At 40.4% G+C, this 27062-nt stretch overlaps 1 protein-coding gene across 1 annotated transcript in view; it reads right to left on the reverse strand.

Moving 5' to 3' along the window:
* SHROOM3 (shroom family member 3) overlaps window positions 1-23109 on the reverse strand; it is a gene marked incomplete at its 3' end in the record, with an annotated part of 134892 nt that extends 111783 nt beyond the window's left edge. The window contains exon 1 of the mRNA XM_079534865.1: window positions 22954-23109. The remainder of the gene's footprint in view (window positions 1-22953) is intronic.
* Window positions 23110-27062: the final 3953 nt, after the last annotated feature.

Consider the following 27062-nt stretch of genomic DNA (forward strand, 5'->3'; position numbering starts at 1 on the left):
GAAGTACAAGTAGTAAAATGCTGATGTTAGGACCAACCTATGATCTCACCATGTTCTGCTCTATGAGCCCATTCTCCAGAGCCAGTTATTTTTCATCTGTCTGAGTTTCAGATGTGAATTAAAGTGATTAATAACTAAAAAGGCTCTTATCATCCATCCCTGTACCACATTCCCTAAACTGTTTTGCCCTTTCACTTACCACTGCAGTTGTAATAGCTCATAATATGTTACATCACTTACTGAGCTTCCTGCTCAAAACTTGCAATAAAATCCATTCCTTTTTTTTTCATGCAACAGGCACAGGGAAGAAAAGAACACCTTGGGACTAACAAGCAACTACTAACCTATCGTTAGCAGAAAATAAAGGCACACTGCAGTTTTGTAGCTGTTTACATTCCATGTCAGGTTTGCTCTGAGTTGGTTCAAGTGCCAGCTCGGTGTGTCTGAAACGCTAATTGTCTTATTTCCATTTCACACATCATCACGACATTTCTGGAACTGGACGACTAATGTCAGTTTGAGTGATGAGGCAGACTGAAATACAGCCAACTCACCTGCAGCTTCACTACAACTTCAAATACAGTTTTTCCCTGGACCGCTTAAAATCCTTATGGATCTTAAGGTACTGTAAGAACAGAACACAGCTCTAAGATGAGAATTTGACTATCTGATTCACAAGAAAGAAATAAATGCATCCAGATCACTCAGTATAGTAGTGCATTAAATCCAGCAAAAGCAACATGTTACTCTAAAAAGATTACCCATACTATAAAATCTAGTGGTTCTTGCTTTGTCTGGCTTCATTACCTCAACAGAAAGTTTAGAAGTTGGCCATAAGATTCACTATGCTCAGCAGGGTTCAGACAAGTAAGACAAACAGCACAGACTCAAGCTCCCCAGGCTATATAAAAGTCACTGAAGTTACTCCGATTCCTTCAGGCTGTAAATGTGACCATGGTATGTGACCACCCTGTTCCTTCTCTTGGTATATTTCAACATCACACATAAAAAGAAATCAGGAGTTTTTTCAACAGATTAGACATTTACCATAGCCACAGACACCCAAGATTATAGCAGAACACAAATGTCACAACACAAAATGTCACATTTTATGTTCTTGATGGCTTGCAGCCTGCAAAGAAATCCAACAGCAGCCAAATTGCTATGAAACTAAAAAAAACAAAAGAGCCAAAAGAGAACTTGCCAGTTTCAGTGATCTTGGTTACCCAGCAAACCATGTCCTTCCATGAGAAAGCATGAGTTCCTGCCGGCTTCTTTCTCCCACTGTTATTTTCTGAGCAACATGAGATCATGACACGCAATTACCTTTTGTGGAGCTCATATTCTGCTTCCCCCAAATGATATTTACTCAGTAGCTTTTGCAAATGCTCAAGCACAAAGAGGAGGTGCTAAGGAACATCCTGCAACTACCGTTTCACTGCCACACTCACTCATCCTTGACTATTCCCTTTCTGCACATCTCCCCACCAAGTATTCAAGTATTTAAAGGCCTCAGGAGAAGGCTGATGCATTTGGGAATTCCACGCTTTTGTCCGACTAAGATATATGGTAGATATGATAAATGGCAACATACCTGACACTGAAGAGAAAAAGATAGAGGAATACTGCCCATTAATAAAGCTGACCATGGCAATTATTACAGCACGGGTTCAAACATTCAGTTAAACATTTTGTAAGATTGCATATACAGAAACTCTGAGAGGAGTGATTTAAATACAGAAGCTTACAGTATGTGAGACTTACATGGTAAAACTGCTCATTGTTATGCAAATATTAGTTGTAAACAGAAGCAAGAGAATAAGAGTCCCTATAAATTATCTCAGGCATACAGAATCAATACAGCAGAAAAGAGGACAGAGTTGAAATATATTATCTATTTTCTTCTTTCAGTGTTAAGAATGAAGAGTGAATGAAACAGCAATAGCTGACAAGCATGAGCACAGACTTTTGTTTAACTGCTATTTTTTTATATACACCAGAATCTCATCCCCATCCATAGCACTGGATCTTACAAAACATTTTTGCCGTACAGCAGCTTCTTGTAAAGTGTAGACATCCCACTCACAGGAGTCTTAAAACTTTCCATTTTGGAACTACTTTTCCAGCCATGCAAATATCCGTGCATTTGTTCAACCAACTCCTTTTGTGATCCCCCTCTGATCTCATAAGCAAGCATGGAAGTGGTTGATCTCTAAGTAAATGTCAGCCAACAGATAGTTCTTCTCTCTCACTTGGGATAACAGTAAGAACTGCTCCTTGCCAAACTTGCCTTTTTGAAAGAGAGGCACCTCTCGGAACAAAACTTGTGTGACTCTTTACTTGGGCAGCAAAAGACTCACTCAGCTGATTGACTAGATGCATTTAAAGTATCTGCAAATTCTTTCCTTCCGCCTCTTCCTTTTTGAAACGTCAGTTCAGAGGTTGAATGCACCGCTGAGGCAGTATGTGAAATACTGTTGTAAGATGGCATCACTTCTGACTTTGCTTCCCTCCTGCTGAATATCTATCTCCATAAGCCAGCTTCCTGAGAACAAACATATCAGGGTACCCCACCTCAGTCTTGCTGCCAATCTTCCTCAGTGTGCAGAGCAAGGCAGGAAACCCACATTGCAACTATGAAAGAGAATTTTTCCAAAGGATCTAGTTTGAAAAGTCAGCTAGAAAATCATTCTCTCCCAAAATTTCTACTCAACATTATTCCTGAGCTTCATATCTAGTGCTGCCTAGCAGGATTCCGATGTCTTTCCTTTGTGAGAGAGCAATATGCCTGAAATAATTGCTTTTGTACATTAGGGACATATTATTCGCTCCAGATAAATAAAGGTTGAAAGAAAAACACAGGCCTATTTCTTAGCTGAAAACCTGGTGTCATTACAGTAGAATCAATGTGTTGATTTACATCAGCTAAAGCTCTGGCCTTTGGAAACCATTTCTACATGGACCGTATTTGATTAATTTGATTAATCAGGAAGCCTTCATGGGGATTATGAAGGAGGCAAAAAATGACCCAGGTTCTAAGAAAAAAGGTCACATGGTTACTCAGCATAAAACGTGTTTCTCTTGTGAACACAAAGTAAAGACCATCATATTTTATCTCTGTAAGCAATAATTAATTCCACTTTACCCATACAATTCCTCTTTTTTAAAATCTTTTTCCACAGAAATAATGGTCCAGTGAGACTTTCACTGCCTGTGAAGCAACCTGTCATAGATGACAGTGGTACTCCGTCATCTTCCTCGGTTCCAACCCTAACTGCTTTGCTCCAGTTCTCATCCACCCTTTCAAGGCAGAGACTGTTCATCGTGGGAAAGAATGATCTCAGAGTGCTGAATAAGTTCAAACTGCTGCTGTTTAACCTAAAGAAGGAGTAAGGTATTTTAAATCCCATCCCAAAGTGACACAGACTTTTTCCCAAGGTCTGGCGTCTGCATCCTGTGAAAGTTCCCCTCTTCATAGCTTCCACTACTCTTTCTCTCATCACCAGCTAATTCAAAATATTAGGATTCAAAATATTTGGGAATAGCCCCAAAAAAGACAGGGGAGGCATGAAACAAAGGTGTATCAGTCAGGGAAAAGGTCATTCCCCTGTTGCTGGGAGAGAAACAGCTCATATGAAAAAATGTTGTCTCTTTTTGCCATAGCACAGATTTGGGATATTGGCCAGTTCCAAAAGGCTGTCCTCAGATTACTTTGCCATCTCCCAGTTTCTCTAAGCAGATTATAATGCTCATCCATCACACTCAGATAGCAAGAACCGAATTCCATTTCAGTTACATCAGTGAGCAGCAGAAGAAATACTACTGCTATTTCAGAGTCTTTCCAGAACGATTCCATGAGCAGAATTCCAGCACTCTGATGGTTCATAATGTCCCTCATAGATGCACTCAACAGACCTTTAAAAGCCCGTGTTGTGCAAGGAGCAGCAATAGGCAGCAAATACCTTGAAAGACCTAGAAAGGAATTAAGAGCTGAGGACAACAGGGTTAGGTTATCTGTAATTCCACTCTACAGCAAAACCTGGTATTCTGTATGTAATGATGGTGGTTGGGTTAAAGACTTTAAACACAGCCAGAATTAAGTAAGCATTTTGTTTATGTCTTGAACTGTAAAGACATATGCTGATAATATGAATTCTCAGCCTGAAAACTGCATGCTGTCCCATAGGAGGTTGCTCTGGTGTTCAGCAGTATTTTGCATCACAAAAATAATACCGTATAAACATGAAGTTATTGGAAAACCCAACTCAGTAATTTACACACCTTACCGCTTGCAGTCACTGTATATAGTCACTGTTAAAGATAGAAAGGCTGTCGTGGCAGACCTTGACCCTCAACAGCCTGGAGTTTCTGCCTGCCCCAAATCAAAAGTGAGAGATGGAGTGAGAGGCAGCAAGAAGTGGATCCAGATTTTGAGGACAAGCTCCACAGGGCTCCTCCTCTTAAGCCATACCACTTCCCTCACTGCACAGGAATTAAACTGCATGGAAAATATAGTGAAAAAGGGATCAGCTCTGTAATCTGATTTCACTTTTATTATTTGTTCATCTCCGTTCAGTTTCCATGCAGTTTTTGAAGTATCAATGACCATGTAGGAGAAGTTTGAAAAGAACAATGATTCCATGGTTAGTGAGTTTCAGTAACTCTGTCCATCTCACTTAAGTCTTTGGGGTGAGAAAGTTAAGTGCTACCATACAAGCTCAAGTGATTTCTCACAATTTCCTTAATATTTCATCTCTTTGTATTTTACAGTTTGCTTTCTCCTGAGCTAATGTTTATTTTTCCAGAGAGAGGTTATTGTGGTAAACTGATATAGTACTGCAAGTGTGGGAAATTAGATTTCACTGCATTCATCTCCTGTACTTAACACTTCATTCAGGAAGGCAATGAGGACAAAGCGGACAAAAAAGAGTCAATAGCAGAGCTGTTTTCTGCTTCAAGGATGGCATCTTGTTCCTGACACTATGAGGACAACCTCCCCATAATCAGAAGGCTACTTCAAGCCCAGCAGCACTTCCACAACTAAGTAACAAACTAAGGAATGAGCAGTTATGAGAGGCAATGTGAACCGAAGGATGGTGTTAAGAGGCAAGAAGTGGTGACCAGCAACCTACGTGAAGGCGACGTCAATGAAGCAATGCTGATTTACACCAGCTCAGGCCTGGCCAGCCTGTTCAACTCAGTCAAGTGAATAATTCTGTTGCCTTCGTTATGTGAATTATAGCCAAAGTAAATGAAAAATCATCCAATGAAAAGGAAGTCTGAGCAGTTTTGCTTCCTGAGTTCTTTTCCCCCTTTTTAGCATTATCCTGATAACCATTCTCTTTTCACTCCCAGACACCATTTCTTTTCATTGCCCCTTCTTGATGCTGTTGAGCCTCTCTCACCAATGATCTTCTACAGAAGAACTGATGTTGCTCCCAGCACATTTTCTCCAGTTGAAAAGCAGCCAGATTTCCCTCTCATTTCAGCATGAGCAGCCTTTGGGCACCTCATTATCCTCTGCTGCTGTTTGGGGTGCTCAAGATATCTAAGAATATGATTCTTTTCTGTTTGCTCATCTTATCTCTACCCCTAAACACACTTTTCTCACCCACATGAGTAATGTTATAAAGATAATGAGATTTCTGAGATGAGAATAGACTGGATCTCAGTTGTGTGTTCATAGAACTCTACTATCCAAAACTGTGAGAGAAAAATCTGTTTTTGCTTTTGCAGTTGTGAAGAGCAGTTGATTCTCGATGGTTAATATAACTCTCTAAGGACATTTTATTTTCTTTCAGACTAATTTTTCTTCTTCTAAACTTTTTGTCTTGTTTTAGGAATGTGTGATATTGTCTTAAAAAAGCCAAGAAATGGTTCAGGTTCCAGCTGGGAAGAAATGTGAATTCTCCTTTGGACAAGCTCTTCTCAAATGTGCTTGTTTCCCCAGTGTCAAATTCCATGGATTTTAGAAGCTGAAGGGGAAACAAAATTTGACATGGTCAGAAACGTGTGCTTATAAAAACTTGTTATTGTTGAATAGTTGGTGCATTCTTGGTGCACTCATGTGTAAAGTGCACTTTGAGATAGCTGGCTGGCATCACCTCTGGGCCTCATTAGCACACACACGCACAGCTCTCATAGATCTGGCTGCACTCCCATCCTCCTCTCAAATATCCCTCAAACTGTTCCCATGTTCCACATGGGGAAGAGATGCAAGAGGCTACAGAGGAGCGCGCCAGCATCCTGTATACAGCAGCTGTCCTCAGTTAACCTTAGCACTGGCTAAGTTGGTTAAATGCAATGACTCCTCAATCAAGGCAAGCCCTGGGGAGGTAGGCAGCTAGCCCTTGAGGGTACTGTTCACGTGCTGATAATTACAGCCAGCTCAGTAATTGAGATTAAGGTTCAGCAGCAACTCCATTTCTCTTCACATTCCACTTCTGTGGGCTGCTAGAGGAACTTGCTGAATGCCAGCATGCAGGTAGCTCCCAGTCCTGTAACAATGCTTTGTCAGCATGGCAAAAGCCAGCAATGCTTACCAGCTGCCCAGTATGAAGAGTCAATATGGGTCCTCAGCTGTCTAATCTGCTATCTCAGCTGTGGAAAAATCTTTCAGAAAAACTGTTTCATTTTCACAAGCTGCTCAGACAAGGCCTAACACTAATAAAACCTCTTTCCCTGGATTAGTGCTACCCTTAGATTTAGAGACATCTAAATCGCAGCAGTTATTTGGAATGCTATTTGAAATAGTTGAAATAACAAGGTTTTTGGCAGTCAGGGCTGGGGGGTGAAGAGCTTAGGCACAGTGCACAAGGTCTCTTTCTTGGCCTTCTGTTTAGAGCTAAATCTTTCATTATCTTTAAAACAAAAAGTTTCATTTCTTCAGCTTAAATTCAAATTTTATTATTTGCTTTGATTTAGAAGATGCTGAAGTCATTTCTGTGAATCAATAAAGATGCTATTGAAATGAGGCATCTGGATCAACTGCAAGTGGTTCTTTTTAACATCTGATGACCCGAAAATCCTTTTTTTTCACTTAGCTTCAGTTATCAATAATAATTAGGAAAGAGAAATATCTTCCTCTTCTATTTTCCTGTAGATTTTTGGCAGTGTAACTTACTGGCAGTGCAGTATAGGGTTAGGATATGATTGGCAATGCAGTGTAGGAATACGATAGGTATTCCTGCAGCTGGCCAGCGCTTCAGAAATTGCCATGAAGCCCCTCTGATGACTGCATTACACATGAAATGGAGTGAAAGCACAGTAGTTCTACAGTCTTGCACAACTGTTCCCAAGCATTCCTCAACAATGCCACACTGTTTACAGCATATAAATAGAATAATAAAAATATTCCAAATAACTCGGTGAAAGAAAAATAGTTATCTCCTGTGCAATTGCTGAGTCTCCGAACAGGAGCATGGTGCATGGATGTCGGCCAGCAGGCGTTTCATTGCAAACATGCCCGAGGATTAGAGGAGGTGACACTGACTCTTGACATGAAATGAGTCATTTCCAGTCCCGGCCTTGCAATGTGTACATCAAACAGAGAGGATAATGCTTACCAGTGCAGAATGTTTTTTTCTAAGCAGCTTAAAGGTACACATCCAAAATGTTAATCTGTAAACATTTATCCTGTGAATATTTTTATTTATCAGTAACATCTGTTCATGAGGCAACTACTCATGTGGAGACACCTTTTCAAATAAGAAACCACTTGGAAGATCCCTTTTAGAATCACTGGTAAATTAGATATATTAAAAGTTATTTTCTCCTTAAATATCAGCAATGCCTCACAAACGTAACTTCACAAGTGCAAAAATATCAAAGGATTCATTCACCTGTATCTCTGACCTGCTGACTAACCTATTTGATTCACATTACTGCACAGTCTACAGTGGATAAAGGAGCTCATAAAACATTTTTTGTTATCCACTGCAAAGCTGTGTCAGTAGCCAAGGATGAAATCAATCAGTATTTCTTGCAAGCAGAAAAATGACACTCTTAGAAAAAAACAGTTCTTTGTATGAAACCAGGAAGCAGTAACCTGCAATCCTGAATGCCTTTGTGTTTTAAGGTTCTTCTCCTGACACCTCTCACACTGTAATAATGCTAGCAATGTTGCATAACAAAACCAAGTCTACATTTGTCATCCAGTATTGATTTTCTGACTGCCACTCCCTTAATTTAATACAGTCTTTGGCAACAGGGTATGTGTCTTATCAGTAGCCAATGCCTCATTGCTCATTGCCCTCACAGTGATGCTTGTGCTTGGAGGAGACGTGGCAAGCTGTAAGAGGAGCAGAAAGCAGGCATGAGCACAAAATGCACTGTGCCAGCTCTTGATGCGTTCAAGAGCATGCTGATCTGAGACACACTTCCTCTAGTTCACGTCCCAGTAAGCACTATTGTCAGCTCGATCTATACTGCACAGGTTGATTTCCCAGCCATCACTGTTGCTGCTATAGTCCACACAGGTTTTTTGTTATTTTTTTTAGAGTAAGCACACAGACTTGTGGATATCATTACATTCCTGGATAAAAGATATATTTCAAGCATCACAACTGCAATAGCAATTTAAAACGTGCTGGAATAATATCCAGGAATACGGCCACATTCACTCCTTCCTGGCAATTCTTCTTGCTACCTACATTTTCCCAGAAGCTTAATAGGTGCCTTGCACTTCTAAATGGGTCATGAATGAGGACCACTGCAAGTTCCTGCTCATTTTCACTAAAAGCCAAAATATCAAAAAAAGCCACCAAGACAGGCTGTATAAAGTGCAAATTCACCCACATTCAATCAGAGCTTTAGTTTGAAAGTCGCATTATAACAAGAGCAGGGCATCGTATTTAGCAAGTACTAACACTGCCGTAATGCGAATCTGAGTGACAAGAACAAGGCTGCTTCCATATTCAGGTTAAATGCAATAAATTGTGCTCATCTCCGAAGGCAGGGCTGAAAGGTTACTTTGAGAGGGTGGAAACATTTAACTTTGACATTTTTATAGCAGAATATTTCACTTTTGTTTTCAGTTGTTATTTTCATGTCAGAGTTCACCTTCATTTGTTTTAAAAGGTCAGGCAAAACTTTTCAGTTCAAACACTGATTTTTTTTCTTTGCTTTTTGTTTTCCCATAATTTTGGTTCAGGACACATAAGAACTAGTCTTTTTGTAAGGGTCACCTTATAAAACCAAGATTTCACAGTTCTCTGTTCTTTAGGTTTTACATGTAATACAGAATATTTTTCACCCTACGGTTAACACCCTATGGTTTGACCCTAAATAAAAACAGTAAATCCATAATATCACCTTCTTCAAATATATCTCCTCCTACACTCTCCTTTAACCAAGCAACACACAAAATAAAAAAGGAATTTCAAAGACCAGCAGAATTTCTCCTCTGGTCCCTTCCTGACCAGGCTCTTTGAGTTTCCAGCATTTTTCTTTCTGGCTGCTGTTGGTTTTGGCAAAAGCAGTAATACCACTAAGAACTTAGACCCTCTGGTCCATTTCAAAACCAATTTAGCTAACTTAAACCAGCAAAAAAAACATTTAGCTCTTTGTCAGCTGGAATTTCCACTAATGCCTAAGGGATAGAGGAAATCAGAGAGCACACTACAACCCAGCAGGAAGTACTTCTGACCATGATTAATCCATCTTTTAACAGTCCAACAGAATTTCTGCAGACCTTTGGAAGAGCTCCATTATTACACTCCAGGCCATATTTTGCTTTGAAGACCTTATTACATAACAGAAGCTTTAATGAATTCAGAGGAAAATAAGAAAAGATGTATTACCCTAAAGATTCGGAGAACGGGGAGAAAAAACTTAAGAAAGGCACATGGCCTTCCTTTCAATCCATGTGATTATGTTGTGATAATGCCCTCTACAGACCTGTCCATCACTTGTGGGCTCAGGTCAGAGAAGCTCTCTGACCCGACCAGCTGGGTGACACAGGCCAAACAATGATGAATGCAGCTTCAGTTGATCTTGCCAGAAGGATCTCAGAGTTGCCTGTTGAGCAGCTATGAGACAACCACACTTTCCTTTTGTCCATCTTCTCTTTTTTTTTCTTTTTCTTTTCTTTTTTTTTTTGGATGGGGAGTTTGTGGGAATACATGCAGAGATTAGGAAGGCATAGACCCATGTGCGCAGAGGTGTCTTTCTAACTTGAGCCTCTTGGGCCTCCACACCTGTCTCCCTGATTATCACCTTTTAGAATGGATATTCATTCCCACCTTGAATTACTTTTAACATCTATCCTGGTACAATAAACTTGCCTTGCAAATTTCTAGGCACTGCTGCTGAGGATGCTCAGTGATAGCCCACGTTTGTAGGGAGCCTTGCTGCACTGGCACTCAGATCCAACTGCCATTGGGCTCACTTGTGTGCTTCAGGCCATGTGTGAATGCCGCAGCCACAAACATAAGGGAAGATTAGGGTTTTATTAGACAGGGCAAGCTAGTGCTACCATTTTCAACTTACCCTAACTAAAAGCAGACACTTACTCTCGAGTACTGAAGACCCAGCAACTATCTAAAGACATTTGGCTGAACATTCAGCCTGGTCTATGAAAAGTCACAAAAAGCACAAGGGTAGACTACAAGCCCCTGGGAATTATAAAGATGACTTAAAATTGAGATGACTGTTGCATGGGATAGCCCACTCAACTAGCTCCACTCACATTCTCTCACCATTAAAATGTTTGAAGCATTAAACAAGCATTAAGCAAGCAAGGAATTTTTTATTTAGTCCTTTCCTCTAACTCTCACATCTCAATTTTTTGCACTAGCTTGCCCTCTCACTAATAAATTCTGATTTAAGAGAAGAATGTAACTGTTCTGCAGAGATACCCTCCAAATCCAGTTATGCATTACCTTTCAGTTTTATAGAATCATAGAATCATTAAAGTCAGAAAAGATCTGTAAGATCACCTAAATCCAACCGCCCACCTACCACAATATTGCCCACTAAAACACATCAAAACAACAAGAGAGCTATTTTACGAGGTATATTCTGACCAAGCTCCAAAGCTGCATTGTTTTGCACCCTGGCACTAAGTGATTACAAACTATCAGCAAACAGGCACACACACACAGATTTATACACAGAAATAAATACAGGCATTTCACCGAGCGCTGCCATCTGCAACCAAAACTTCTCACAACAGCCATTCACCACCTTACCTGCTCTAGAGGAAGGAAGAACAAGAGGATGGCACTGCAGTCGGTATGCGAGTTATTCTAACTAGAATTTGGTTCGTGGGATTACAACTTTGTTCTAGTAAAACCTGACACTGACATTCTGCTATACTTCATTGCCAAAAGCCAGAGTGTCTCACAGAGCAGTGTTATCACACCCTCTCTGTCCCAGACTCTGATGGGTCAGTGGGGGGAACAGGAATACGCGCTGAACCACTTTGTGTCATTTCTTGTTGCTTTTCAAAGTCTCCCATCCAAGGACTGACACAGTCCAGCCCGTTAGGCTAATGAGAGCTGACAAGATCACAGCTCAAGAACAATAAGAGATATAGAACAATAGATGCTCACCCTGGTTCTCTTCAGCTCCAGCCAGTAGAGGAACCTTTTGTTTAAGCAGCCGATGAGATGCACAAGAAGATGTAGTGATGCAGAGCTACTCAAGCGCACTTACTTTTGTTTCTGCTTACTCCTTTCTCCTGAGTCCCAACTCCATTGTTGTGCTCATGGCTCACTCTCTACCAATCTCTATTAAACATCAATATAAGCTACAAAAAGATAATGTAATTGGTGAGCAGGGAAACCTAAGCACAGTTCATTATTAGCATTTGATGATGGATTAAATAAAAAGTAGTATTCAGGAAAACCCATGTTAAAATTTTTATTTTTTTTTGTATACTGTTAGTCTTTTCTTCTTAGGAAGCACACACAAGTTTCTCAGCTCATACAGGAGCACAGTCTCCACACATTCTTGCTGCTTTTCAAAACCAGCCACTGGGACACAGAGACTGAAGCATTTCCAGGCTTTTTGTTTATAGTGTGCTACCCCAAAGGACTAGGCTGCATCTAACCCTTTATCTTTATGTAGGTCAGGAAAGGAAGTCAGATTGCAGGTGACTCCAGCTTTGATGATAACTCTGTAGAAAAAACAAAGCTATGATATGGTTTTATGTGGGGGAAGGGCAATTTCTAGGGCTACTCCATACTGAATAAATGGGGACATAGGTGTTGTTTTGATAGACTACATTAGAGAATTAGAGTCAGACTTGGGAAGAAGTGCAATAACTCCTTTTCCTAAAACAGAAGAAAATGTCAGTAAATTGCAAGTATGAAGTTGCCAGACAAGCAGTACTGTCTGGGAGGTGTACTACTCTTAGTGTCCCTTGCACAACTGCACACAGTTTGCCCCGGGTCCCTTGGCCAAACTCAACTGCCACTGACAGATAGGCCAAATTCAATTGCAGCAGAAAAAAAAAAAAAAAAGCTGCTCTGTACTTCTGGAGAGGACTAGGCAAGGATACCCTGTGTCTGTGGCTGACTTTCTGGGCTGACAATAAGGGTGAGTTACCCCTGATGAAGCTGTGATGGAAACTTAATCCCCTGCAACAATAGCCCAGTACTAGGAAGCATCCCCAGGTCCAGGCATAAGGGAAAGAGGGAACTCTTTCCAAGGGCATTACCTTCTACATCAGTCTTTTCCCTCTCACCCACCTCCTTCCCAGCTTAGCTAATTTCGCATTAGTTTGCATGGGCTGTTTGCAGAGGCATAACAACAGAAGTCTACTTGGAAAGCCTGCAGAAACCTCTTAGCTTGACATCAGAAATGTGCAGAGTCCCAGAAGAACAACGATGTTTGAACTTGCCTCCCCAAAAGTGCTGTATTCATTGACTTGCAAGCAGGGGGAACAGTAGTAGTAATTTAACCTAGGGAAGAGTGCCAACAACTTATTTAATTGCAAAGTTTGTGCCAACAACACCACAATACAACTATTAATACAAGTCTATTGTACAAGACTAATTCTTCTAACCTTTTGCTGTTGCCTTATAGTCAGGTCAGTGGCTGCATCCCTTCTGTGCTGACACTATTCAGTCAACATTGGCAACTGCTTTTAGGCTAACACGAAGTGAAGCAGGGCAGGAGGGAGAATGAGGGAGCATTGATAAAATGAAGATCTCTCCCCACGACCCCATCCTCTGTGTCCAAATATTTCCCACTTCTTTCTCTGTTACAACTCTCTCTTGAAACTTGAAATGCGTTCTGCCATATATCTGCTCCTGGAAAACAGCCAGACCTTTTGGTCTGAACTCCATCCGCTCATTCCCCAGTTTCTATGAGACTGAGATCTGAGAAATGTGGCTCTCTCAGTCCACTGACAAGTTAGGTCATTGAACAACAAATGAAAATCTGAGGCCTGGCATAAGGGAAAAATCCACTTTTCTAAATTCAAATAATGCTTACTTTAAAAACAACAAACAAACAAACACACACATAGTAAGAATGCTTCCAGCACCAGCACAATTTTTCAAGGACGTGAATATTCTGACAATTATGTGCCATTGTAAACATCTCTAAATTGAACATAAAATGACACAGACTCCAAGCAAAATAATTATTAAAGTTGCAAACTCACTGATGCTTTTGCAGACTCACTAACCCCTGCTTCACTTTCACTCACTGCTGCATTTATATTCTTTTATACTGCATCTAGGCTAGCACAACTATACATTTGGAACTCCCTGCAATAGATTTTTTTTTTTTAATACGCTCATAAACAGCACAAAGTGACTCTAGTTTTCAGCTGTCATCTGCTGACATTGTCATGGTAGAAAAGCTGATTATAACCTGAGTAGAAAATCAAGAAAAAAACTTCTCTATGACTACAGTTAATGTTCCTTATCATGAACTCAGTATTACTCTACAGGCGTTAGAAAATTTTCTGCAACGCGCAGTGGACTGGATGCTTTTTCAGTTCTTCCAAAAAAAACATTTCTTACCACAACATCATCTACATCATCTTCATCTACATCATCTTCAGGGATCCTGGAGACCTTTCTGGCCTCTTTCTGCTCCATGAAACTGTTTCCATTTTGCACTTTGAAATGAATCCGTTTACCATTTCTTAAGTATTTCAGTTTTACTTTTATCTAGGAATTAATATTTTGCATTTATCTATGCCTCTAAAAGCAAAACAAGTCACAAAAACTCTTATAAATAATTGCAAATGTGAAGATTTGACATATTTTCAAAAAGTTGCCTTCACCAGAAAGGCAAAAACCCTTTAACTGCCAATAAAATACAACCCCACCAACAATACAAAAAAAGTCTGAAAACTTCAATATCCTAAATTGCACATTTACAATTCATGTCACATTCAGAAAATAAGGCAGTGTTGATAATGGCTATCGAATAGCAGCACCTCTTTTATCTCTGTTGCCTGGTATTTAAAACATTTTAACTGCTGAGATGGACAGGACAAAACTGCTTACTGCATCATTGTAGAATGTGTGACTGAAACCCTGTAGAACATGGAGCTATGACATTTGTCAGCTAAACTCCTCATTCAGCCATACATTGGAAAATCCCCATTCTTGAGTGAGAATAGAGAGTGGCTTTCAGGCTGGCAGATTATCTTGGAGGGGTCTGTGGGAACTGCAAAACATTGCACCTGCCTGAAAAATGGCACCAACTCAGCACAAGATGTTTCCAAAGGAGAAAGTTAGTATATGGGAGGAATGCACATAAATCCTGTTATTTCTTAATGGGATTTGGGAGCTTATTTCTCACCCTGTGCTTTGAAATGTATCCCACTGCCTATTCTATTAATGAATTTAAGCACAGTGATTTTCTTATCAGCAGGAATCATTCATCACTGAGGTTTGAGGGCTTTTTTTGATGGGATTTTTTAATGCAAGTGTGAAAAATTAGTATTATGCTCGAATACCAGCTAGGATGTTAACAAGCTGTGTCCTGGATAAGCTGGCCTTGTCTGTTCCTGTTGTCCTTCTCCTGATTTCAATTGACCAAGAACACTAGCACCATTTATTTATTTATTTTAAGTTCATGGCAAAGTAGCAAGACTTGTGGAAACAGATTTAGGCAGCGCCCAAATATGGAACTCTATTTCCAGCTCAGCCACACGAATGAGCCCTATGCCAGCCTTTCATTACATGAAACAAATGTACATTAGGAAGGTGTTTTTCTCACTGTAACTCTGGGAGCATGATACACAGTCACAGACCATATTGAACAACTTCTGTGTCTCTTTAAGGAGCTGGGGTTCTGGCAAATCCATCTGAACTACATAGTCCAGATCTCCTTAAAAACAAGGATGTGGTTAAATGAATTAAGGGTTTTAAGTGGACCAACAAAGGATACAGGAACCGTTTGGATGAGACAGATATGGTAGCTGGTAGCCTGTGTGTAAAGCAGATATTCCCTGTTCTACACATAATGGCAGGTGTGGGTCAGACAAGAAAAGAAAGCTTCCCCTAGGCAGCACCAGAAACACAGCCCAAAGCCTCTAGAGTGCTGGAAGAACACCAGTCAGCTCTTGTTCATTCTCAAATCCAAAGTCTTCAGTCTCAAGTGAGGAAGAGAGATTTACCTCCTGGGTTGATGTATATCAACACGTCTTAGGGTTTTCTGACACTGGTCCTGGATATTTTTCACTGACATCAGCTGGAAATCCCCTCAAGGCTTCGTATCCACGCAATTAAGTGGCAAAGATTTTGTGGTTCAGTGATGTATTTTCAAAGGCCTCAGCACATTTTTTCTCTGACCCCCAATGCTTGTTTGCAAGCAAGTTACAATTCATCTCATTTTCTCTTTCAAAGATCTCTCCCTAAGTCTGAGCACTTTCTGCACAGTAGATCCATGCTGGATTTATGCTTCACAGTTTTGAGCTCTACCGAAAGATCCTGAAAAGCAAACACTGATGAAATTTGAGATGAGATTAGCTCAGCTATTATTGGTGATGGTTTTTCCTCCTATGTCTTGAGCTTCCAAGAAGTAAGAGAAAGGCTGAGTTTAGTGGAGTCTTCCACAAGCAAGCAGTTCTTCTGCACAATCTGCAGAAGTGATTTAAAGAGCGCATTCTCTGCTTCTCATTCTAGGATCAGTGTAAACCTTTACTATGATTACACCTGCTACAGCCAAGTGAACAGGGACACATGGCATTTTTTCTAATTAATCTCTTTCACATAAGCTAAAGCCACTGCAGGATTTATGAAGGCTCTGTTTACTGACCCAAAGGATTACATGCTGTTTTTAATCACACATCATTCCTCTCTGACCAGGAACCTGAGAATAAAATATTTTGTCTATTAAATCTTTCTGTTACTTTGAAGGATGCCATTGTGCCAGGGGAAGTTCAGGTTGGATATCAGGAACAAATTCTTCTCAGAGAGTGGCAGTGAACTGGAACAGGATGCCCAGGGAGGTGGTGGAATCACCATCATGGAATCACAGAATTGCTGAGGTTAGAAGGAACCTCGAGAAATCATCAAATCCAACCCTTCAGCTAAAGCAGATACCCTACAGTAAGTCACACAGATAGGCATCCAGGCAGGTCTTGAATATCTCTATAGAAGGAGACTTCACAACCTCTATGGGCAGCTGTTCCAGTGCTCCATCACCCGTACCATAAAGAAGTTAATCCACATGTTTATATAGAATAACTCCTTCTCCTATTGCTACACACCATTGAGAGACCAGGTATGTGGTCTCTCAAAGACCTGTCCAAGATCATAATACCCAAAACCTCGATCCTGACATGCTATGCCCTCAGCTGGTAATTTACCTGACCTATTTTCCTTCTTTCTGGGTCCCAGCCAACCATGTGGCACTGAGGGATATAGTCAGTGGGCATGGTGGCGATGGGACAACAGCACGACAAGATGATCTCAGTGGTCTTTTCCAATCTTAATGATTCTGTGATTCTATGATTACACTACACATGGTTTTCTGCAATTCATATTGTTGCAGTGCAATGATGCAAACCTGATCTTTCAGGCAATGTATCTCCATGGATTAAGACTGAAATTTTGCTGTTTGGGTTGATCCCTGGTAAGGAACTAACTATAAAGCATGACAGGCCAGGTCATGACAGACATCCATCAGTCTTCTTCTTCTTAGCATGGAGGTATGACTCTTTTCAAGGGCAATTTTCTTCCACATGCATGTTCACAAAAGCCATGTGACTGACTTGTCTGTGAATCTCAGAATTCACCTTTGCTGATCTTTGTTAATAAGGACAAGCAAGGTATTCCCAAAAGATGGGGTCATCATGGTGAATAAGAGACCAGCTGACACTACTCCTGTCTTCAATCTGAAAAGCTCCTACTGCCTTTACTGGGGCAGCACCAGCGCTAAGCAAGGTACCACTTACATCAGTCAGCCAGTTTGTCTGTAGTTGCTAATTCAGTGCTGTGGAAGTGAACAGAAGTCTTTTTGTGCAAGAGAACGATTGGCAGCCTAATGGAGGGAGCTAACAATAGAAGCCTTTTCATCAAGCAATTCCCTAGCTTTAAGAAGAGGTAGGCAATCCTGTCCCATGTGCTGGCATCAACAGCCTTTTGTGAGGCCCTAGTCTCAGCTCTGAAAAACAAGAAAGAGTAGTGAAGAACTGCCCTTCTACTTTCTCAAACAATTACAGCATCAGTCCCCTTCTGCTCTGAAAGTGGAGGTCCACTGCCACCACATCTCTGTGTCACCTGGGATCAGGCACCTGCCTCATCTATTACCAGTCTAACAACAAATGTCAGACATGCTGGTGGATGATGTTGCACAGTGAACCCCTCTGCTCATCATCAGGCAAGAACACCTTTCTCCAATGCAAAATATAAAGGCTGATCTGGGGGAGGGTGGGGAGAGGGGAAATCAGAAAGAAATTGCTTGTGTTGTCCAAACTGATTTAGTCCTTAAGCTTTTTACTACAACTCTGTTAGGACATCAGTCATTGCAGGCCCAGGTGCTTTTTGCTCAGAGGGTCACCCTTCTGCCCGCCTCTGGACTGAGACCAAGCACGAGCAACTATTTCATGATTTAGCCCTAGATAAATGACAGCCCACTTATTGCTTTCCCTTGGGAAAATGAGAAGGAACAACAAGCACATCACTCTGCCATGCTCTATCAACTGATGCAGTTAAATACCAAAAGATCAGCACGCAGGTGATTCTTACATAACAATCTTGTTCTGTTCTTATACGCAAAAAACTTGACTAAGGACTTGACATATTATACATGACATCCATACCTGTGGCTCTAAATGCATGAACAGAGCTGAAAGCATGAGTGTAACAAGGTGTTCATGGCTTTGAAAGGAATCCATTCATCAACACACTTATAGTATATAGAAAGACAAAAAGCAATAAAGAGCATTTTTCAATATTAACAACACAGAGGGCCTAAGCTATTCTAGGGGATTAATAAGAAAAATGAAGTCTGTCTATCCAAACAAGAATGAGTATGAAAACTTTCAAACAAACAAACAAGCAAATAAAACCACAGAGGAACTCACAGCACCTCTGGCTCCAACTCACATCCTTGTGCCTATCTCAAATCTGCCAATTTCAAATAAGTCCCATTAATGTGAGCATCAACTATCCATCTCCTTGGTGCTTGCAGCCCTACAGAAAGGCTAACAACTTCTAAACTGCCAATTGTTACACAGAGGGATGGGGAACGGGTGAAAAGGAACTGCCTGTCAGTTTGTGAGACTATTTCATTTTGCCTGTAGGGGCTCTGGGCATTTGCATGGGGCTCACAGGACTACCGTAATGGGAAAGTGCTACAGAGTTTGGAGTCAGACCAGAAGCAGAGACAGGGATAAGTGTCCATCCCTGGGCCAGATAAAATCCAGAATGGTCTTTTGGATTTTGTCTTGTCAAGATTGGTGGGATGATTCTCGTTAGTTGTCGCTAAATGCTCTACGAGTTCACTGAAGAAAGCAATGTGAACAAGGCATCACAATCAAAACTACTACGGGATATGCACTCAGGTGGCAGCATGGTGGAGGACAGCCTGATCCAGCTGCAACAAGCACTGATTGCTGGAAGGCAGTAACTGGCAGAAGACCAGAGCGCACCGTAAGTTGTGCCAGGCTTTCAACAAGGTCTGATAACAAGGAATTAAGGACTCTTTCTCAAGCCCTGTTCCAAGTTATTCCTATCGTTATTAAACTTTTATTTCTTCCTATATCCCTACTGAGAGATAAACCTGAGTTTGTGTCATACTTCCAGCCTGAGTCCCTGTAAATGACCTATCCTTTTGAGTTCAGGGAACTGATGAACTACAGCACAGTGAAAAGCATTCCCAGATAGCTGCTATTTGTGAGAGAATGCCTTAGGTGCTTCATAGGAAGAGAAATAACTCTTTTGTTCAATCATCAATATGGAGCTCAAAGTGAAAGTGCATTTCGGAGTCCTCTAACAGCCAAAGCTATTCCAAAGGCTTGTGCATAATAGTAAGAAAGTGACTGCAGAAATAGATTGTTTGGCTCCAGAATGGTTAATACTGAATAATGTTTCTTACCTGAAAAACCCTCAGAGCAAACAGAGAGGGAATAAACATTTTGTTTCCAGTTCGCCTTTGCTGCCTGGAACAATCAGTGCTTTCGTATTTGTAACATTGCTTTCACAGCTAAAAATGAACCAAAACAGTAATATACAAATGGAAATCTGGGTATGCATATGGTTTAAATCCCACAAAGCTTATTTCTGAGGATCCGTCCACAGAAATGTGTGCTTAGATGGCACATCAGGAACACTACACATAATCCTAAATTCCTGTGGTCTAACCAGCAGCTCCAGAAGACAAAAGAAACTTCCTTAGGCTCCCAAGAAACTAAGTGCTGTTCTAGGCCAGTCAACACCCTGAATTTCCATTTTGCTGACATAGTGTTAGCATTTCCAAATTTCTTTTTCTGAAGATGAGTATGCTCTTTTAAATGTCCTATACAGCCAGAATCATAAAATAATACCTTTAAGCAGCTTTCATGTGAAGAACTGTATATGGTTAGTTGAGAAACAAGATAGAAAAAAGTAGACTAGTGGGAACGTCAAGGTGTTTTCCTAAATGGAGAGAAGAAATGTGGGTCAGATAGAAAAAGAAAAAAATTGTTTATGGTCCATCCTCCACCTAAAACAAAACAGAGTGTGAAAAGACCTGTGCTGAAGACTTTGAATTGGCCATCGTCAAACTGCTTCAGTATAGTCTTATGCTTCCATAGGCAAAAAAGAATTAGTATATAAAGGTCATCTGTTTTAACTACCTAAATTTATGTTAGCTGCACAACCATCAACTGACTAGTTGATTTAGACTTGGTTCCATGATGCACTGAGCACCGTGCCTGATTCAGCAAAGCATTTCCTAGCGTGTTTGACTCTGTGTGCTGTCTGTGCACTCAACCACGTACAGTCAGGCTGTCTTCTTGCACAGGAGCACTGCAGTCCATCTATACAGCAAGACATCTTTTGCTGAGAAGTTGTAACAACCTTGCAATTGGTGCAAGGAACTGCCAAAATGATGGTAGACAGATCTCAAAAACACCACCTTCAACCAGCTCAAAATATAGGTCAGAGTTTTGCTATATTTGTGGGTCCCAAAGAACACCAGTTCCTGATGACTACAAATAATTATCATATTTGAACAGACTTGCTGTCTTGTCCCATAGTCTGTAATGCTGATGTTGCACTGATTTAAATCGAGCTACAAGCTTTCATAGGTACCAATTTCAGTATTTACTGAAATCTACTTTTTTATTTACACTGAAGCCATTTAACACTACTCTGTCAATGCAAACAGACCTTGAAACGGATGTAAATATGATTTATTTGCCAGAACAGACTGGAAAGTTGAAAGAAAAAAATCCCTACCTTAATTTTGAATGATCAGGAATGAAAATCTGATATCCATACTTTTTATATTTACAGATAACATTGCTTAGAAACATTGTACCTGCATGAGCAGTGCTAGTGCTCTTGTGTAAGCACAGGAGGGTTTGGCCTGTAACATGGTTCAACTGATTATTTTCCACAGTACAATTAGGATAATACTGAATCAGCTACATTACTAATACAATTCATTCTAAAGAGTGCACAGTGAATTCCCACAGAAGAATTCAAACACAAGAAGAAATGAGTTTCTCAGATGAAACTGGAAACCTGAAAGCAGCTGTAGGTGCTGCACAGATTCCAGAAAGCACAGCTTTGTCATGCAAACTGTTCTCCAGCTCAGTGTCACTAACACATAAGCAGAGCAAAATGCTCACACTGACAGCACAAACTTAGCAGAAACTCCAAGTTTTTTTTTAAAAAATGCACGTTTTTGCAGTGCTATTTCACAGTATGCAAGCATAAGTCATACAGCTCCCAGTGGCGCTATACACGCTCCAGGCATGTTTGACATTAAGGGGCCTCGTTGTTGTGGAAACCAAATCCCATAGATTAATTAATGTTCAGCATCCAGAGCCATCCCTCTTCCTGTCTGCCTCCCTGCCCCCAATTAAAAAAAAAAAACAAAAAAACACCCAAAACCAAAACAAACAAACAAAACCAGCACAGGGGGTAGAGCTTTTTATGTCACAGAAGAATGTCAAACCAAAAAGAAACTCTCAGTTTACTCACAAATGTCGATCACAACCAATATGTAAAGAATAAATGTGAAGTGTTAGTCCCTCAATGTTTATAAAATGAAAAATATAAGACCATTTCAACGAGACTAATTTTGCATTCTGTAGCAGTGCCAAACTATACCCAATAAAGTAATGCAAGAAAGAGAGTTCAGTGAAATCTCTAAAATCTCTTTATAATTAAATAACGTTCATCGAAGCCTTCCTTTTCACTTTCAACGTGCAGATGTACAAACTGCTAGCATTTTCTTTCAGGTGAACTATTCAAGTGACTGGCATTTTCATTTCAATGAAAATTGTGCAATTCATCTGCACAGTGAATTGCAGAATTTGAACAAAACTGATTTAGCATTTAGTTTTCTTTCAGTTGACATCAGTTCTGATCATTTGCATCCCTTGCATGCATCCCAGTTTACATGAAGAAATGAGATTAGGTGACAATACACACGCACGTAGTGGCTCACTACATAAACACCACTATAAAAAAAGCAGATTGTGCCAGACAGAGAGGGGACATAAAGGAGAAAAATGACTAGAGCCATTACAGGTAACATTTTGGAATTACCTAAATCACATTTCCAAAACTGTTTTAGGGCCACAGGTAAAAAAGTACTTCAAATATTCACAGATTCAATTGATGCTTTTGAAAATCCACTGTCGTGAGGATCCGCTTCTGCAGGGATCCAGGTTCTTATAAAAGCCTGGTTATGGTGACTTTGAGGAACTCTTTCTCTCATTTGTTTCTCAAAATATTTTTGTCAGCTAGAACACAAATCTAGAAGGTGTACAATACTGAGAAGATCTTTAACAAGCAGAGAGTACATAGTGTGAGTGAACTGCTAACATAACATATATGTAAACCAAATAGGTATAAGCATTTATTATTCTTTTTTTTTTCCCCACACAAATTTCTAATTAGCAGGTGCTGCATCACGTGATATAAAGCACTTTTTCACACTTCACAAGAGACTGTTATGGATTACTGAACATGCCCAGATATGCTGCTTTCATGATACAAGACAACTGAGTCATCTCACAAAAAAAGAGAGCTCTTTCTCCAATTCATAAAGAGACTTCAATGAAATAGAGATAATTTCTAAAAGTAAACATATTTCCTGTGGGACAAAAAACGTACTTTGATAGTTAAACAGTGGTGAGAGCTCTCACATGTTGCTCAGCTACTGAGCAAACCTGGTGACTTCAATAAGTTCTCTACAGTTTCCAAAATCAAGCCAAAAATACAGTGCCAAATGTAGCATTTCAGTGTTAGTTTACAACTCTTGCCCTTTAAATCTGGCACAACTCCGAATTTGTTTGCACTGCATTTAAAATAGAAAAAATACCTTTGAGATGATTAATGGCTCCCCGTTCTCCAGTCCGCCCTTCAGTGTGAATCCCCATGGAGCGCCTCCTTGCAGCAGCGCCTCCAGGTAGACGTATCTTCCTCTATGGGTTATGCTGCTCTCTGAAGATGATAGGCTGGTGTTAATATTGTCCAACATCCTCAGCTATTCTATCACATACTCAGACAAAAAACCGACTCTGACAATCACAGAATAATAAAGCAGCAAATTAAACTTCCCGGAAGGCCACGAGCCATCCCCAAACACGTGAAACAAGAAACGTCTGTGATGGAAAATCTTTCTTCAGAGCTGGAGTCCAAGGTGATGGGTTAAAAAATGTTTCCCACCAGCACTTCTGAATGCTGTTTCTCCTTTGGAACTGTCACTTTTTACTGCTGTTGCAGCACTGTGCTTTGCCCATTTCCAGGTATTCTGAACATGACGGCTTTGTAAAGATTTCTCTTCCTGTCCTCGGTCTATCAATTTAAGTTTTTCAGTATGTGGGCAACAAAAGAAAAATCAAGCTTATACATTTAAAAGCCATTGGCCAGCAAATTGCCAAAATCCAAACGAATGCTTCATTTGTGATTGATTATCAGTCTTTTCTTCCTTTCTGCGTGCCATTTACCATTACAATGGCCTTTTTGCCTCAGCCCACTGCACTAAAAGAATGAAAGCGTCTTCCTCCTCTCGCGCTCTGTTACATTGTCCGCTTACTACACAATTCTTTGACTTGTCAAAAAAAAAAAAAAAAAAAAAAAAGCTTGGGAAACATAAGAGAAAAAGTCCATTCCAAAAACTATTTTGAGGGATTTCAAATGTGAAATAACCCCACATTTATTGGAATAAGACGATGCAAAAAAGTCTGTCAGCAAAACAGGAGAAGTAGGTGAAATTAATCCTTTGGGAAATATGTTAAGACGATAGCTGAGCTCTTTTCATTCTCTGTGCTCTCTCCGATGATCTGCCAAAGCTACTGCAGCAACTGCTGCTGTGAGAGAGGGCGAGGAAGCGAGGGAGAGAGAGAGAGAGATGGATTAAGGCAAGAAAAGCAGTGCTGCCCAATCGTGCACATCAAGCACGCAACACTAAAATGCAGTGTGCAAAAGCTGAGGCTCACCCTTCTATTATGCCTCCAAAACCCACATCCTTCTGTTGTATTTGTGAAGGAATTGTAACAATGCAAACTGCCAGCTGCTGAAAACACAACAGACCTGTTCCAAATCAGCACAGCAGAGCAGTACTAAAAATTTCACTCTCTAAGTGTGTCTTCCACATGGTACCCACTGACTTCACTAAACATGTCATTTCCTCCAAACACTGCACTGTCACTGAGTGAACACAAGAAATCTGTGCTTTCCCCATATGTTGAAAAAAGAATCAGCAGTGAAAACTTTGGATATTTTTATGAATGCAGGCAGTCACCGCTGACTATGCAGAGTTTAAGATTTTGAGCGCATCTAATATTTTATCTATGCATGTAGGCTCTCTGGCATTTATCTCATTGCTTTAGCAGACGTTGACTTTACTCCTAAAATATATCACTAGAGGTGTTCACAAAAACTTCCATTTTATATCTGTACTTGAACAGGATGATGAAGAGGGCAGCCCACAGACCACCCCCTTTCCTGCTTGTGTAGCTGAATAAACAGATACCAGCCTGTGCCTGTAAGGTGCCTGCACTTTTGATCTCACAGCACCTGGGATGTGCATCATTTCTCCTCCCAGCTTTGAAAGCAGTGAAGAGTTTGTGTTAATAAACCTGTAATGAACTCTACTGCGCTCAGACCCTGGAAAGCTTAGAGCTGCAAATCTCAAACAAGAAATCTATTTACATTTGTTCATGCCCTTCATGCTGCTGCATTCCCATTCCCTTTAAGATGTCACAGTTGCCCAACAGCCTTTTATTTGCCCTATTTATCCCAGCTCTCATCCCTGATAATCAAGAGGAGGAATATAGAAAAGACACCCTTCTCTTTCTTTTTTAGCCCCTGCTTGTACTGAGCCCTGTACTCTCCAATTCCCTCCCATGGCCTGATTTTTCATTTGCTTCACATCATGGTCAGTCTTACAGCTTCTTTTTATCCAGAAATCATCCCTCAGTTCGCTTCAAATCAGATTTCAAGTACTCCTAGTGTTTCACTGTAAAAAACAAGTCACCACAAAGAGCAATTCATTTTGGTTCCTCTGCAGGCCTTGCTAAGGCTCCAGGAGCCATCTCTTGGGGCCATACATCCTCCTATCCATAACCATCAGAACTATTTAAGACTGCAAGAACATGCCAGTGTATTAACAAGACAAAGAACTCTGAATTATATTCACTTCCAAGAAAAAATATTGGTCATTGTATCTAATACCTGCTGGCACCTCATATTCAGTAAGAGCTGTTTTTCTCATGGTGCTGGCAATGGCTGATGAGTAACTTACAATCACCTTTTCTGAGGTACTTTTTCTTCTACTCCACAACTACAGTTCCTTTTGGGTGCTGAATACAACACACTACATATAAAATCATTTTTGTCAATAACACCATCAAGTTCATCACCATTTCAAGTGCAGAGTTTTCTCCCCCTTGTGACAGATATGCTCGACTCCTGCAGTTGACATATGCCTTGCTCAGTCTTATGAGCCACAGTAGGCCTTGATGTGACTGTTCCTTGAAATACACAGTGCTTGAATAGTAGAATGCCTGGTGGATGCTCACGGCTATGACCATAATCAAAGAGGATTGAGCCCTAAAGCAGATGACCCACTGAAATCTCCCATGAAGACATAAAGAATAATTGAGGAGTCAAAACCAACATGATAAGATTTTAAGTTTGACTATGAGACACTTTTTGCTACAAAGACATCAGTCAGAGAAAGCCCAGTTTGAGCTATCTGTGCTGAAGCAGCAGGCTGTGCAGCAGTGATTTCCTTCTGAACTGGGATGCCTCTCAAGATTCCCCCATTGAGTTTGAGAGATCCTTACTAATTATGCTTGTTGATGAGTGAAACTTTAACCTTTAATGTATTTGATTTCTGTTAAGATTTAGCAAATTAAATATGCAGTAGCCTTATAGCTGTGATTCTTGTCACAATAACAGATTAGTGATATTAGTCCACTTACTGTAATAAACCAAATGGCTGCTGTATGACTAGAGCTGTGTGTTTAGTATCTCCTGCAACACCCCCTTGCCTCTGCATTTGTTAATGCTTTCAGTCATCTCTATCATACCAGTTCAGCTCTAAAAAATATTAACATACACGTACTTGCATACATCAGAAACCCATGACAAGCTAAAGAAAATGGTCTGATCAACAGCCCCCAAAGCATTGGCAGATACTGTTCTGCTTCCTCAGCAGTATCTCATTCATGTGAGAGTTAAAAATCTGTCAGTTACTCATAGATCTCAATTTCCATCTTGTCAAGAAAACTGCTATTTTCAAATCTAACCTCCCCATTGATGCCCACAGAAACCCACAGATTTTTTTAAATCCAGAGATTATAGCAAATCTAGGCCCACCCCTCTAAAATGTAGCCTTCTGCCAGATTCAGCACAAACAAACCCAGTGCACAATAACTTAAAAACACACAGCCACTATTGATAAAGAAAGCAGAATTAACAAAATACAGACGAGCACTTCTGGGCACGAGGCTAGAGCTAATTCTTCTCATAAATAGATTTCAGTGTTGAACACAATCCAATATTCATCGGTCACCTACATACAACCATTTTGAAATCTTAAACATAAACCCTTATTCCCCCCACCTTGCTTCTGGCTAGAACCTCACATAACACAAGTACAGATGCACTTTTTTGCCAAAAGAAAGGAATTCTCTGATGAGCTCCTCTCAGAACAGAGCTGAGAGCTCTATTGTTGGGACCCAGAAGAGACCTGGGTTCAATAAAGTACTGCTCCCCCCTCCCCCTCCCACACACACACAAAGCTTGAATAAACTCCTGCCAAAGCAGGAGAAATCGTCATCATTTTCACTTTTTAGAGTTCAAGAACATACCCTATATTTATCATCAACAAAAGCATTGTCTCCTCTCTGATGGCTGCCCTGACAATTACTGAACTCCTTCTTTTATTCCAAGTTTGTTTTGCAAATGAAGAAGTTCGCT

This window comes from Tetrao urogallus, assembly GCF_951394365.1.
Source record: "Tetrao urogallus genome assembly, chromosome: 4".
Classification (NCBI taxonomy): Eukaryota; Metazoa; Chordata; class Aves; order Galliformes; family Phasianidae; genus Tetrao; species Tetrao urogallus.